The 12,565-nt window shown below is 39.6% G+C and overlaps 1 long non-coding RNA gene across 2 annotated transcripts; it reads left to right on the top strand.

Moving 5' to 3' along the window:
* The first annotated feature begins 382 nt into the window (after positions 1 to 382).
* Positions 383 to 8,969, top strand: LOC139751042 (uncharacterized). 2 transcript variants are annotated; one of them, XR_011713277.1, is made up of 4 exons: positions 383 to 2,175; positions 3,926 to 4,790; positions 5,473 to 5,561; positions 7,020 to 8,958. It is a non-coding gene; the product is annotated as an uncharacterized lncRNA (long non-coding RNA). The 2 variants fall into 2 exon arrangements; XR_011713276.1 differs by lacking the exon at positions 383 to 2,175 and having other exon boundaries at positions 2,182 to 4,790; positions 7,020 to 8,969.
* Positions 8,970 to 12,565: the final 3,596 nt, after the last annotated feature.

The raw sequence follows: 12,565 nt of genomic DNA on the forward strand, positions 1-12,565 counted from the left end.
AGGCGTGGGCTATGGATAGAGTTGTGCGCAGGAGGGTGGATGTGCTGGAAATGAGATGTTTGAGGACAATATGTGGTGTGAGGTGGTTTGACCGAGTAAGTAATGTAAGGGTAAGAGAAATGTGTGGAAATAAAGAGTGTGGTTGAGAGAGCAGAAGAGGGTGTTTTTGAAATGGTTTGGTCACATGGAGAGAATGAGTGAGGAAAGATTGACCAAGAGGATATATGTGTCTGAGGTGGAGGGAACGAGGAGAAGTGGGAGACTAAATTGGAGGTGGAAAGATGGAGTGAAAAAGATTTTGAGTGATCGGGGCCTGAACATGCAGGAGGGTGAAAGGCGTGCAAGGAATAGAGTGGATTGGAACGATGTGGTATACCGGGGTCGACGTGCTGTCAATGGATTGAACCAGGGCATGTGAAGCGTCTGGGGTAAACCATGGAAAGTTGTGTGGGGCCTGGATGTGGAAAGGGAGCTGTGGTTTCGGGCATTGTTGCATGACAGCGAGAGACTGAGTGTGAACGAATGTGGCCTTTGTTATCTTTTCCTAGCGCTACCTCGCACACATGAGGGGGAGGGGGTTGTTATTTCATGTGTGGCGAGGTGGCGATGGGAACAAATAAAGGCAGACAGTATGAATTGTGTACATGTGTATATATGTATATGTCTGTGTGTAAATATATGTATACGTTGAGATGTATAGGTATGTATATTTGCGTGTGTGGACGTGTATGTATATACATGTGAATGTGGGCGGGTTGGGCCATTCTTTCGTCTGTTTCCTTGCGCTACCTCGCTAACGCGTGAGACAAAGCAAAATGATATATATATATATATATATATATATATATATATATATATATATATATATATATATATATATATATATATATATATATATATATGGATGTGGAAGGGGAGCTGTGGTTTCGGGCGTTATTGCATGACAATTGGAGACTGAGTGTGAACGAATGAGGCCTTTGTTTTTTCCTTGCGCTACCCCGGACACATGAGGGGGGAGGGGGATGGTATTCCATGTGTGGCGAGGTGGCGATGGAATGAACAAAGGCAGACAGTGTGAATTGTGTGCATGGGTATATATGTATGTGTCTGTGTGTGTATATATATGTGTACATTGAGATGTATAGGTATGTATATTTGCGTGTGTGGACGTGTGTGTATATACATGTGTATGGGGGTGGGTTGGGCCATTTCTTTCGTCTGTTTCCTTGTGCTACCTCGCAAACGCGGGAGACAGCGACAAAGCAAAATAAATAATAAATAAATAGATAAATGAATAAATGAATAAATAAATATATATATATATGCATATATATATATATATATATATATATATATATATATATATATATATATATATATATATATATATATATATATATATATATATATATATATGCAGTCCAGAGTATATTGATGATCAGTTTTAGAAGATATATTCTATTGGATCTGAATCAAAGTACCCTAGATTTTTCATTGATAAGTCCCTTAAGTTAGCAAAGAAATGATTTTATAGAGTTGAGCCCAAACCTTCCATTGATACCAAAAATCTTTAGTTCTCCCTTTTAATGATAATTTTACTTCCTATTTTGCTCAAATCCTTTAATGTAAATGTTGCCTTCAGCAACAATAATACTATAATGAATATCTTAATCAGGAATTTCACCAGAGAATTCTCCTTGGCGCATATTTAAAGTGCCATGTAGAAATTGGTGAGTTTTATGTTGGGCAGACTGGTAAGGATCTTTGTTTGACTTGAGCAACATAAAGAACGAGACAAGAATCAAATGCCTTGTTTAATCACGTTAAAAACTATGATCATTGTATTGACTGGATTAATGCCATCTCGGTTATTAACTCTAATTCTGTTACCACGAGAAATATCATTGAATCTTTTATTAAATACAAAGAATTATAATCTTAATAGTAGTGATGATCTATACAAATTGGATAACTTTATTGTTGGTAAAATTTGTAAAATAATAAGTTTATGCTACTCTGGATGTCTGTCTTGGACAATCGCATTGTTAACCAAATGCGTCCTAGTTAAGTCTCTTCGTTGTATATCAACTGACTTATTTCTCTCTTGTGTCTCCCCTGATGTGATTATTACACACTGGGAACTCATTGTGCTATTTCATCTTTCTACTTATCATAGTACGTTATGATGGGTGTACAACATAATAAAGTACACAGTACATTGATGGGTGTACGCCATGATAAAGTACGTAGTACGTTATAATAGGTATACACCATAATAAGGTACACACTAGGATAACCTACTAAAGTTTGACTAAGTGGTTTCCAGTAGGGTCCTTAAATTGTTACTATGCTTCTCTTATCGTGTGGGTAAGTAGATTATGGTTAGGCTTTAAAAGGTGTTCCTCAAACCAATTGACCATCACACTTTTCCTGGAACAAGACATATTCTTACATTGAGAACTATATAGATAATATGCTCGGCAGGTATTGGTCAGGTAACTATATAAACACCTTTAACAAGTAGCCAGTTTCAATGTAGAGCTTAATTGGGAATTGCAGCAAAAAACTAATATTTACATTGCCGCATCAGGTGAAAAACTGTTTTATACAAATAAGAAATAATGTAGCTATTTTAGTTGTCCAGTTTCATAGACCAGCTAAACTAGTTATTAATAAAGTGAGCAGTTTTGAAGATTGACCTATATTAGGTAAGGAGAGTTGTAATGCCATAATAAACATGTTAGACATCCAAACCAAGAAACATTACTAGTAATTTTCATAAGATAGGCTTTTGCTGTAACTAGTATATTAGAGGGTATATGTTGCTACATATGTATTTGACCAAGTAATGTTGGTTTTCAAGTGTTTATCCTACATTTTGAAGACATTCTGTAATAATGACTCAGTTGTTGGCAGTAATTTAGAAACCTTGTCCATTAGGTTATTAAAAAAATGGTTTGATGACAGTTATGGTGTTTTGCATTACCTGTACCATTCTGATAAGAGTAATAGCCAGTTTTACTATTTAATTAGATTTTTCATGTTTCTAAGATTTTTAGATTCCAGTGTATGAAGGAAAAAACTTTAGCCTAGACGTGGATTTTATGAAATTTTACTATGTATAGATTTCTAGGAATTACCGGACATATAGAGATGATGTAATCTTCCATTATTTTGACCGCTGATTCATTTTCCTGAAGAGAGTCTCTTTTGATCCATTGAAACCTGTGTTGGAATGTGGCATGTAGAGTATCAAGGAAATTTGGTAATTTACCACTTAAGCTCCTCATGACTTTCTAGCTTTGAATATTAAGCTACTTTCTCTTGTTTCAAGGTAATGTTTCAAGAATTTGATACCTCTGGAGCATGATCCGAGGCACAATTTTATTCTGTGATATTAAGTAAGGCAGTTAAGCATTATATTGAAGTGTGGGCGTAATCAATTGTAAAAGTAATACCCTTTTAGAATATCACTGATTGGAATCTTTACCTATTCTTACATAGTAGTTGAAATAATTGTGTAGCTTGCTGTCCTCTTAAACCATTAGTTATTCCCTGACTGTCATTGTCAAGTGAACTCACATCTGGCAAAGCTAAATAGTCTGTTGACAAAAGGATTTCATTCTGATGAAGTTGTTACTCCAAAGGAGTCCCATTATTTCAGTGCTACTGGAAATAGTGCAGCCATGAAGCTGCTGGAGCCACATAAGAGAAAGGGGTCCTGGTTTATGGTAATGGAGCGTCGAGGAATATGTGGGAAAAGATTTCATTATCTGGGAGGACGAGAATGGGTATGTCTTAAGATACAGTAATTTGAATGATGTATGGATGTGAGGTATGTCATCACCCATATTCCTGTTAGAGAGATGATAATTAATTTATTGTATACTTGACTAATGTAGGGTGCTTGTGGTTTGGCATACAGAGCTGCTGAAGATGTAGTTTCCAGCATATGCACAAGATAGAACATGTTAGAAACAATCTGCTTATCCTATGTATATTTTAGGAAGTGTACCCAATTTTTTTTCTTTTGCACCTATGAATATAACAGATGTCAGTATTTTTGGTTTTGTGGCAACTTAATTGATAGATATATTGAGAATTATGAAAATCGTTTGAATGTAATGGGGCCTGCTTACGTTAGCAATATTGTGAATGTCTGCATTTAACAAATGGCATTGTTTTTTTAATACGAGACCATTCACTTTCATTTTGCTGGAGCAGAGGGACAAATGCAGTCCCAAGGGTCATCCACTTGATCTTCCAAACCATCATCGAGGTCATTAGAAGATATCCTCTACTAGTGTTCCTGATACATGTGCTCATGAGGATGTTTGTGTCTGGTGATTTTTTGACAATAAGACCCTATTTGACATAGTGACTGACTTGACTGACAGCTTTGTCTTATTGTTTTACATCTGGTATTGTTTATGTATTACTGTTTACTTTTTACTTTACTAATATTGCATGCATATTTTAGTGTGTATTGTAGTGAATGTAGTAATGCACTGTATATAGTGGCATATCTGATTATTAATTCAAGAGGAAGTTGCAAGGGATAAAGATACAGTAGTAGACTGCAATTATTGCAACCCTTGGCTTAAGCAGCTGCAGCTCTTTGCATCTTCCCCACCACACACACACACACACACACACACACACTTGCAGTTTTTTTTCCAACAGTGTCTGTCTCTGGATTTTTATTTTTTCCAGGCCTATTGTATGATGTGGTGTCAACATTGAGGGTCACAAGTCAGTTGTATATAATCAACAGAAATGGCTGCTCTTAAGTAAGTACTAATGTACCATTCTGTCATTTATTTACCAAATAATTGCGTATACCTTGGAGAGGGATTGTTCTTTTGTAATCATTCTGGTCAGCACAATAAAATTTTAAGATAGGCATAGGTGTATTATGATAACCATGAAAACGTGGAAATTTGCAGCTTTCATCTTAACTGAAATGACAATAGAAGTTACGTACTAGAGCATTTGTTGTAATTCTGAAATCTGGTAAGATTCACGAGGTATCTCTTGTATATATGACCATTCCTATGAATGGTCAGTATCTGTGTTATTAGATAACTTTAGGCACTAAAAGAAAGTAAGTTGCTTTTTATATTTGCCATTTCCCATGTTGAAGTGGCACCAGGAACAGATGAAGAAAGGTTGCCTTCATTCTCATCCACTCTTTATCTGTTGCATGAAATATGCCAAAACCAGAGATCCCTATCAAATCCTGGCCCCACAAACCTTCTCACAATTTACCCCAGCTGCTTCACATTCCTGGTTCAGTCCATTAACTGCTCGTCAACCCATATTACAAATTGCTGTTCGGCGCACACTTTTCACCCTTGTGCATATTCAGGCCTTGATCTTTCAAAATCGTTTTTAACCCATCCTTCTGTCTCCCTTCTTGTCCCCTCCACTTCAGAGACATATCCTCTGTTAGCCTCTCATTATTATTGTCAGGCCTATTGTGTGATGTAGTGAGAAGGCATCATTCAAGAAAGCAGAAATCCCTGCTGTTGTATATAATTAACTGGAATGGCTGCTCTGAAGTAAGTTCTCTTATACCATACCATCATATATTTTCCTGATAATTACTTGTACCTTGGAGAGGTGGTGTGAGGTGGTTTGATCAAGTGAGTAATGAAAGGGTAAGAGAGATGTGTGGTAATACAAAGTGTGGTTGAGAGAGCAGAAGAGGGTACATTGAAATGGTTTGGTCACATGGAGAGAATGAGTGAGGAAAGATTGACAAAGAGGATATGTGTCAGAGATGAAGGGAACAAGGAGAAGTGAGAGACCAAATTGGAGGTGGAAGGATGGAGAGAAAAAGATTTTGAGCGATCGGGGCCTGAACATACAGGAGGGTAAAAGGCATGCAAGGAATAGTGAATTGGAACAATGTGGTATACTGGGGTCGATGTGCTGTCACCGGATTGAACCAGGGCATGTGAAGCGTCTGGGGTAAACCATGGAAAGTTTTGTGGGGCCTGGATGGGGAAAGGGAGCTGTGGTTTCAGTGCATTACACATGACACCTAGAAACTGAGTGTGAACAAATGTGGCCTTCGTTGTTTTTTCCTAGCGCTATCTCGCGCACGCGGGGGGAGGGTGATGCCATTTCAAGTGTGGCGGGGTGGCGGTGGGAATGGATGAAGGCAACATGTATGAGTATGTACATTTGTACATATGTATGTTTGTGTATGTATACGTTGGAATGTGTAGGTATGTATATGTGCGTGTGTGGGCGTTTATGTATATACATATGTATGTGGATGGGTTGGACCATTCTTTCGTCTGTTTCCTTGCGCTACCTCGCTAATGTGGGAGACAGCAACAAAGTATAATGATGAAAAAAAAAACTTGGAGAGGAATGGTTTTATATTTTTCTGATCAGCAGCAAATAAGATTTGAAGATCTGGTGGGCATAGTTGTAGTATAATCATGAAAGCATATACTAGTAATGGAAGTTTTTGAATTGACAGGATTGAAGTTATGTACCAGAGCATTTGTTAATTCTGAATATTGGTAGATTCGCTTGATGTATCTAGTGTACATGACTGTTCATTTCAAATGGTCAGTATGTGTTATTAGATTTAGGGAGTACAACAAGAAATAAACTATCAGGTTTTTTAATGTTTGCTGTATCCATGTTAGTGAGTAAGCATCAGGAACAAACTAAGAAAGGCAGCATTCATGTATATTCATGTATATACATGTATATTCTTTAGCTTTTGCATAGAATGCACCCAAACTGCAGCCCCCTACCCAAAGCCAGACCCCACAGACCTTTCCAAAGTTTTCTTCAGCAGCTTCACATTCTGATTCAGTCTCTTAACTGCCCGTCAACCCATATTACAAATTACTGTTCTGTGCACACCTTTCACCCTCGTGCATATTCAGGCCCTGATCACTCAAAATCATTTTTTATCCATCCTTCCATCTCCTTTATTGTCCCCTCCACTTCAGACACGTATATTCTGTCAACCTCTCATCGATTATTTTTTACAGGCCTATTGTGTGTTGCAATGAGGAAGCATCGTTCAAGAAAATGGAAATCCCTGCTGTTGTGTATAATTGACAGGAATGGCTGCTCTGAAGTAAGTTCTCTTATACCATACCACCATATATTTTTTTAATTACTTGTACCTTGGAGAGGTGGTGTAAGGTGGTTTGATGGAGTAAGTAATGAAAGGGTAAGAGAGGTGTGTGGTAATAAAAAGTGTGGTTGAGAGAGCAGAAGAGGGTGTATTGAAATGGTTTGGTCACGTGGAGAGAATGAGTGAGGTAAGATTGACAGAGGATATATGTGTCAGAGGTGGAGGGAATGAGGAGAAGTGGGAAACCAAATTGGAGGTGGAAGGATGGAGTGAAAAAGATTTTGAGCATCTGGGGCCTAAACATACAGGAGGGTGAAAGGCATGCAAGGAATAGTGTGAATTGGAACGATGTGGTATACCGGGGTCGACGTGCTGTCAGTGGATTGAACCGGGGCATGTGAAGCATCTGGGGTAAATCATGGAAAGTTTTGTGGGGCCTGGATGTGGAAAGGGAAATGTAGTTTCGGTGCATTACACATGACAGCTAGAGACTGAGTGTATTCCATATTCCAGTTCACACTGTTCAATGCACACCTTTCATCCTCCCAGATGTTCAGGCCTTGACCACTCAAAATCTTTATCACCCCATCTTTCCATCTCGTTTGATCTTTTTGTCCTTGTCCCCAACAATTCCTACACACATCCTGTCGTTCTCTCAAAATTCATTTTTTCTGTCCAAACCATTTCAGTACACCCTCTTAACCTCTTAAAACCATACATTTCTTGTAACCACTCTTCTGATACTTTTATTACTTGATCAAACCAAACCTTATAGCATCATGTATTTTCCTCACGTTTCATTTCCACACCTCCTTATCAATAGCCCATGCCTTGCATTCATATAGCATCACTGGGCCGCTGTACCTTAAGACATGCCTATTTTTGCCTTTACATACATTTTTTTCCATACATTTTTCAGTGCTCCCAGAACCTTCACCTCATCACTTACCTTAATCACTTGCCCTATGACTTGTTTCCATGGTTCCATTTGTTACCATGTCCACTCCCAGGTATCTAAGATATTTCATTCCAAATTTTCTCCACCATTCATATTCACATCCCAACAGTCTCCCCCTTACTCAGCTAAACCTAATAACCTTACTTTTATTCACATTTACTCTCGCCTTTCTCTTTTAACAAACAAATCTGATCTCTGTCAACAACTAGCAGTTTCAAATTGCAGTCTGCTGCTAGTGCTTTGTCATCAGCAAGCATATGACTTTCTTCCCAGGTCCTCCCCTGCTACAGACTGCATATATGCCCTTCTCTCAAAGACCCTAGCATATACCTCCCTCACTACTTCATCCATATGGGAATTTAACAGCTATGATAACATTACATAACATTATAGACCCTTGCCATAGACCATCCTTAAACTGGAACAAATTTTTCCTCTCTCCCTACTCGTACACATTCCTTACAACCTTCATTAAAACTTTCCACTTCTTACATCAACTTTTCTCCTAGACTATATTTTTGTCAGAACTTATGCAAGACATCTCTATTAGCCCCATCATATTCTTACGCCAGATCCATAAATGCCATATACAAATTCTCATTTCTCCGATTGTTTCTCTCGCACACACATCCTTTAAAGCAAACACCAGATCCATTCATCCACTGCATCTTATGAAATCAAATTGTTCCTCCTTCCTCTGCTGCTCTGTACTTGCCTTCGTCTCAATTACCACTCCCATACAAATAGCCAGGTACAATTGACAAACCCCTTGTACCTCTGAATTTTGAAAACTCAACCTTTGTCCCATTGCTTTTGTATATATTATTTTTTATTTTGTTGCTATCTCCCGCGTTAGCGAGGTAGCACAAGGAAACAGACGAAAGAATGGCCCAACCCACCCACATATGTTTTTTTTTTTTTTTTTTTTTTTTTTTTTTTTTATACTTTGTCGCTGTCTCCCGCGTTTGCGAGGTAGCGCAAGGAAACAGACGAAAGAAATGGCCCAACCCCCCCCCCCCCATACACATGTACATACACACGTCCACACACGCAAATATACATACCTACACAGCTTTCCATGGTTTACCCCAGACGCTTCACATGCCTTGCTTCAATCCACTGACAGCACGTCAACCCCTGTATACCACATGACTCCAATTCACTCTATTTCTTGCCCTCCTTTCACCCTCCTGCATGTTCAGGCCCCGATCACACAAAATCCTTTTTCACTCCATCTTTCCACCTCCAATTTGGTCTCCCTCTTCTCCTCGTTCCCTCCACCTCCGACACATATATCCTCTTGGTCAATCTCTCCTCACTCATTCTCTCCATGTGCCCAAACCATTTCAAAACACCCTCTTCTGCTCTCTCAACCACGCTCTTTTTATTTCCACACATCTCTCTCACCCTTACGTTACTTACTCGATCAAACCACCTCACACCACACATTGTCCTCAAACATCTCATTTCCAGCACATCCATCCTCCTGCGCACATCTCTATCCATAGCCCACGCCTCGCAACCATACAACATTGTTGGAACCACTATTCCCTCAAACATACCCATTTTTGCTTTCCGAGATAATGTTCTCGACTTCCACACATTTTTCAAGGCTCCCAAAATTTTCGCCCCCTCCCCCACCCTATGATCCACTTCCGCTTCCATGGTTCCATCCGCTGACAGATCCACTCCCAGATATCTAAAACACTTCACTTCCTCCAGTTTTTCTCCATTCAAACTCACCTCCCAATTGACTTGACCCTCACCCCTACTGTACCTAATAACCTTGCTCTTATTCACATTTACTCTCAACTTTCTTCTTCCACACACTTTACCAAACTCAGTCACCAGCTTCTGCAGTTTCTCACATGAATCAGCCACCAGCGCTGTATCATCAGCGAACAACAACTGACTCACTTCCCAAGCTCTCTCATCCCCAACAGACTTCATACTTGCCCCTCTTTCCAGGACTCTTGCATTTACCTCCCTTACAACCCCATCCATAAACAAATTAAACAACCATGGAGACATCACACACCCCTGCCGCAAACCTACATTCACTGAGAACCAATCACTTTCCTCTCTTCCTACACGTACACATGCCTTACATCCTCGATAAAAACTTTTCACTGCTTCTAACAACTTGCCTCCCACACCATATATTCTTAATACCTTCCACAGAGCATCTCTATCAACTCTATCATATGCCTTCTCCACATATGTATATATATATATATATATATATATACACGTCCACACACACAAATATACATACCTATACATCTCAACGTATACATATATATACACACAGACATATACATATATACACATGTATATAATTCATACTGTCTGCCCTTATTAATTCCCATCACCACCCCGCCACACATGAAATAACAACCCCCTCCCCCCTCATGTGTGCTATGTAGCGCCAGGAAAAGACAATAAAAGCCACATTCATTCACACTCAGTCTCTAGCTGTCATTTAATAATGCACCGAAACCACAGCTCCCTTTCCACATCCAGGCCCCACAGAACTTTCTCTGGTTTACCCCAGATGCTTCACATGCCCTGGTTCAATCCATTGACAGCACGTCGACCCCGGTATACCACATCGTTCCAATTCACTCTATTCCTTGCACATCTTTCACCCTCCTGCATGTTCAGGCCCTGATCACTCAAAATCTTTTTCACTCCGTCCTTCCACCTCCAATTTGGTCTCCCACTTCTCCTGGTTCCCTCCACCTCTGACACATATATCCTCTTTGTCAATCTCTCCTCACTCATTCTCTCCATGTGACCAAACCATTTCAAAACACCCTCTTCTGCTCTCTCAACCACACTCTTTTTATTACCTCACATCTCTCTTACCCTATTATTACTTTCTCGATCAAACTACCTCACACCACATATTGTCCTCAAACATCTCATTTCCAGCACATCCACCCTCCTGCACACAACTCTATCCATAGCTTACGCCTTGCAACCATACAACATTGTTGGAACCACTATTCCTTCAAATATACCCATTTTTGCTTTCCGAGATGTCAAAATCCACTTCCAGATATCTAAAACACTTCACTTCCTCCAGTTTTTCTCCATTCAAACTTACCTCCCAATTGACTTGACCCTCAACCCTACTGTACCTAATAACCTTGCTCTTATTCACATTTACTCTCAACTTTCTTGTTTCACACACTTTACCAAAGTCAGTCACCAGCTTCTGCAGTTTCTCACATGAATCAGCCACCAGCACTGTATCATCAGCGAACAACAACTGACTCACTTCCCAAGCTCTCTCATCCACAACAGACTGCATACTTGCTCCCCTTTCCAAAACTCTTGCATTCACCTCCCTAACAACCCCATCCATATACAAATTAAACAACCATGGAGACATCACACGCCCCTGCCGCAAACCTACATTCACTGAGAACCAATCACTTTCCTCTCTTCCTACACGTCCACATGCCTTACATCCTTGATAAAAACTTTTCACTGCTTCTAACAACTTGCCTCCCACACCATATATTCCTAATACCTTCCAAAGGGCATCTCTATCAACTCTATCATATGCCTTCTCCAGATCTATAAATGCTACATACAAATCCATTTGCTTTTCTAAGTATTTCTCACATACATTCTTCAAAGCAAACACCTGATCCACACATCCTCTACCACTTCTGAAACCACACTGCTCTTCCCCAATCTGGTGCTCTGTACATGCCTTCACCCTCTCAATGAATACCCTCCCATATAATTTCCCAGGAATACTCAACAAACTTGTCCCTCTGTAATTTGAGCACTCACCTTTGTCCCCTTTGCCTCTGTACAATGGCACTATGCAAGCATTCCGCCAATCCTCAGGCACCTCACCATGAATCATACATACATTAAATAACCTTACCAACCAGTCAACAATACAGTCACCCCCTTTTATGATAAATTCCACTGCAATACCATCCAAACCCGCTGCCTTGCCGGCTTTCATCTTCCGCAAAGCTTTTACTACCTCTTCTCTGTTCACCAAATCATTTTCACTAACCCTCTCACTTTGCACACCACCTCGACCGAAACACCCTATATCTGCCACTCTATCATCAAACACATTCAACAAACCTTCAAAATACTCACTCCATCTCCTTCTCGCATCACCACTACTTGTTATCACCTCCCCATTAGCCCCCCTTCACTGAAGTTCCCATTTGTTCCCTTGTCTTATGCACTTTATTTACATCCTTCCAAAACATATTTTTATTCTCACTAAAATTTAATGATACCTCTCAACCCTCACCATACCCCAACTCTCATTTGCTCTTTTTCAACACTCTTGCACCTTTCTCTTGACCTCCTGACTTTTTCTTTTAATACATCTCACCCCCACTCAGTTGCATTATTTTCCCTGCAAAAATTGTCCAAAGGCCTCTCTCTTCTCTTTCACTATAATCTTACTACTTCATCCCACCACTAATTGCTACCCTTTCTAATCTCCCCAACTCCCT

This window comes from Panulirus ornatus, chromosome 10 (genome assembly GCF_036320965.1).
Source record: "Panulirus ornatus isolate Po-2019 chromosome 10, ASM3632096v1, whole genome shotgun sequence".
NCBI lineage: Eukaryota > Metazoa > Arthropoda > Malacostraca > Decapoda > Palinuridae > Panulirus > Panulirus ornatus.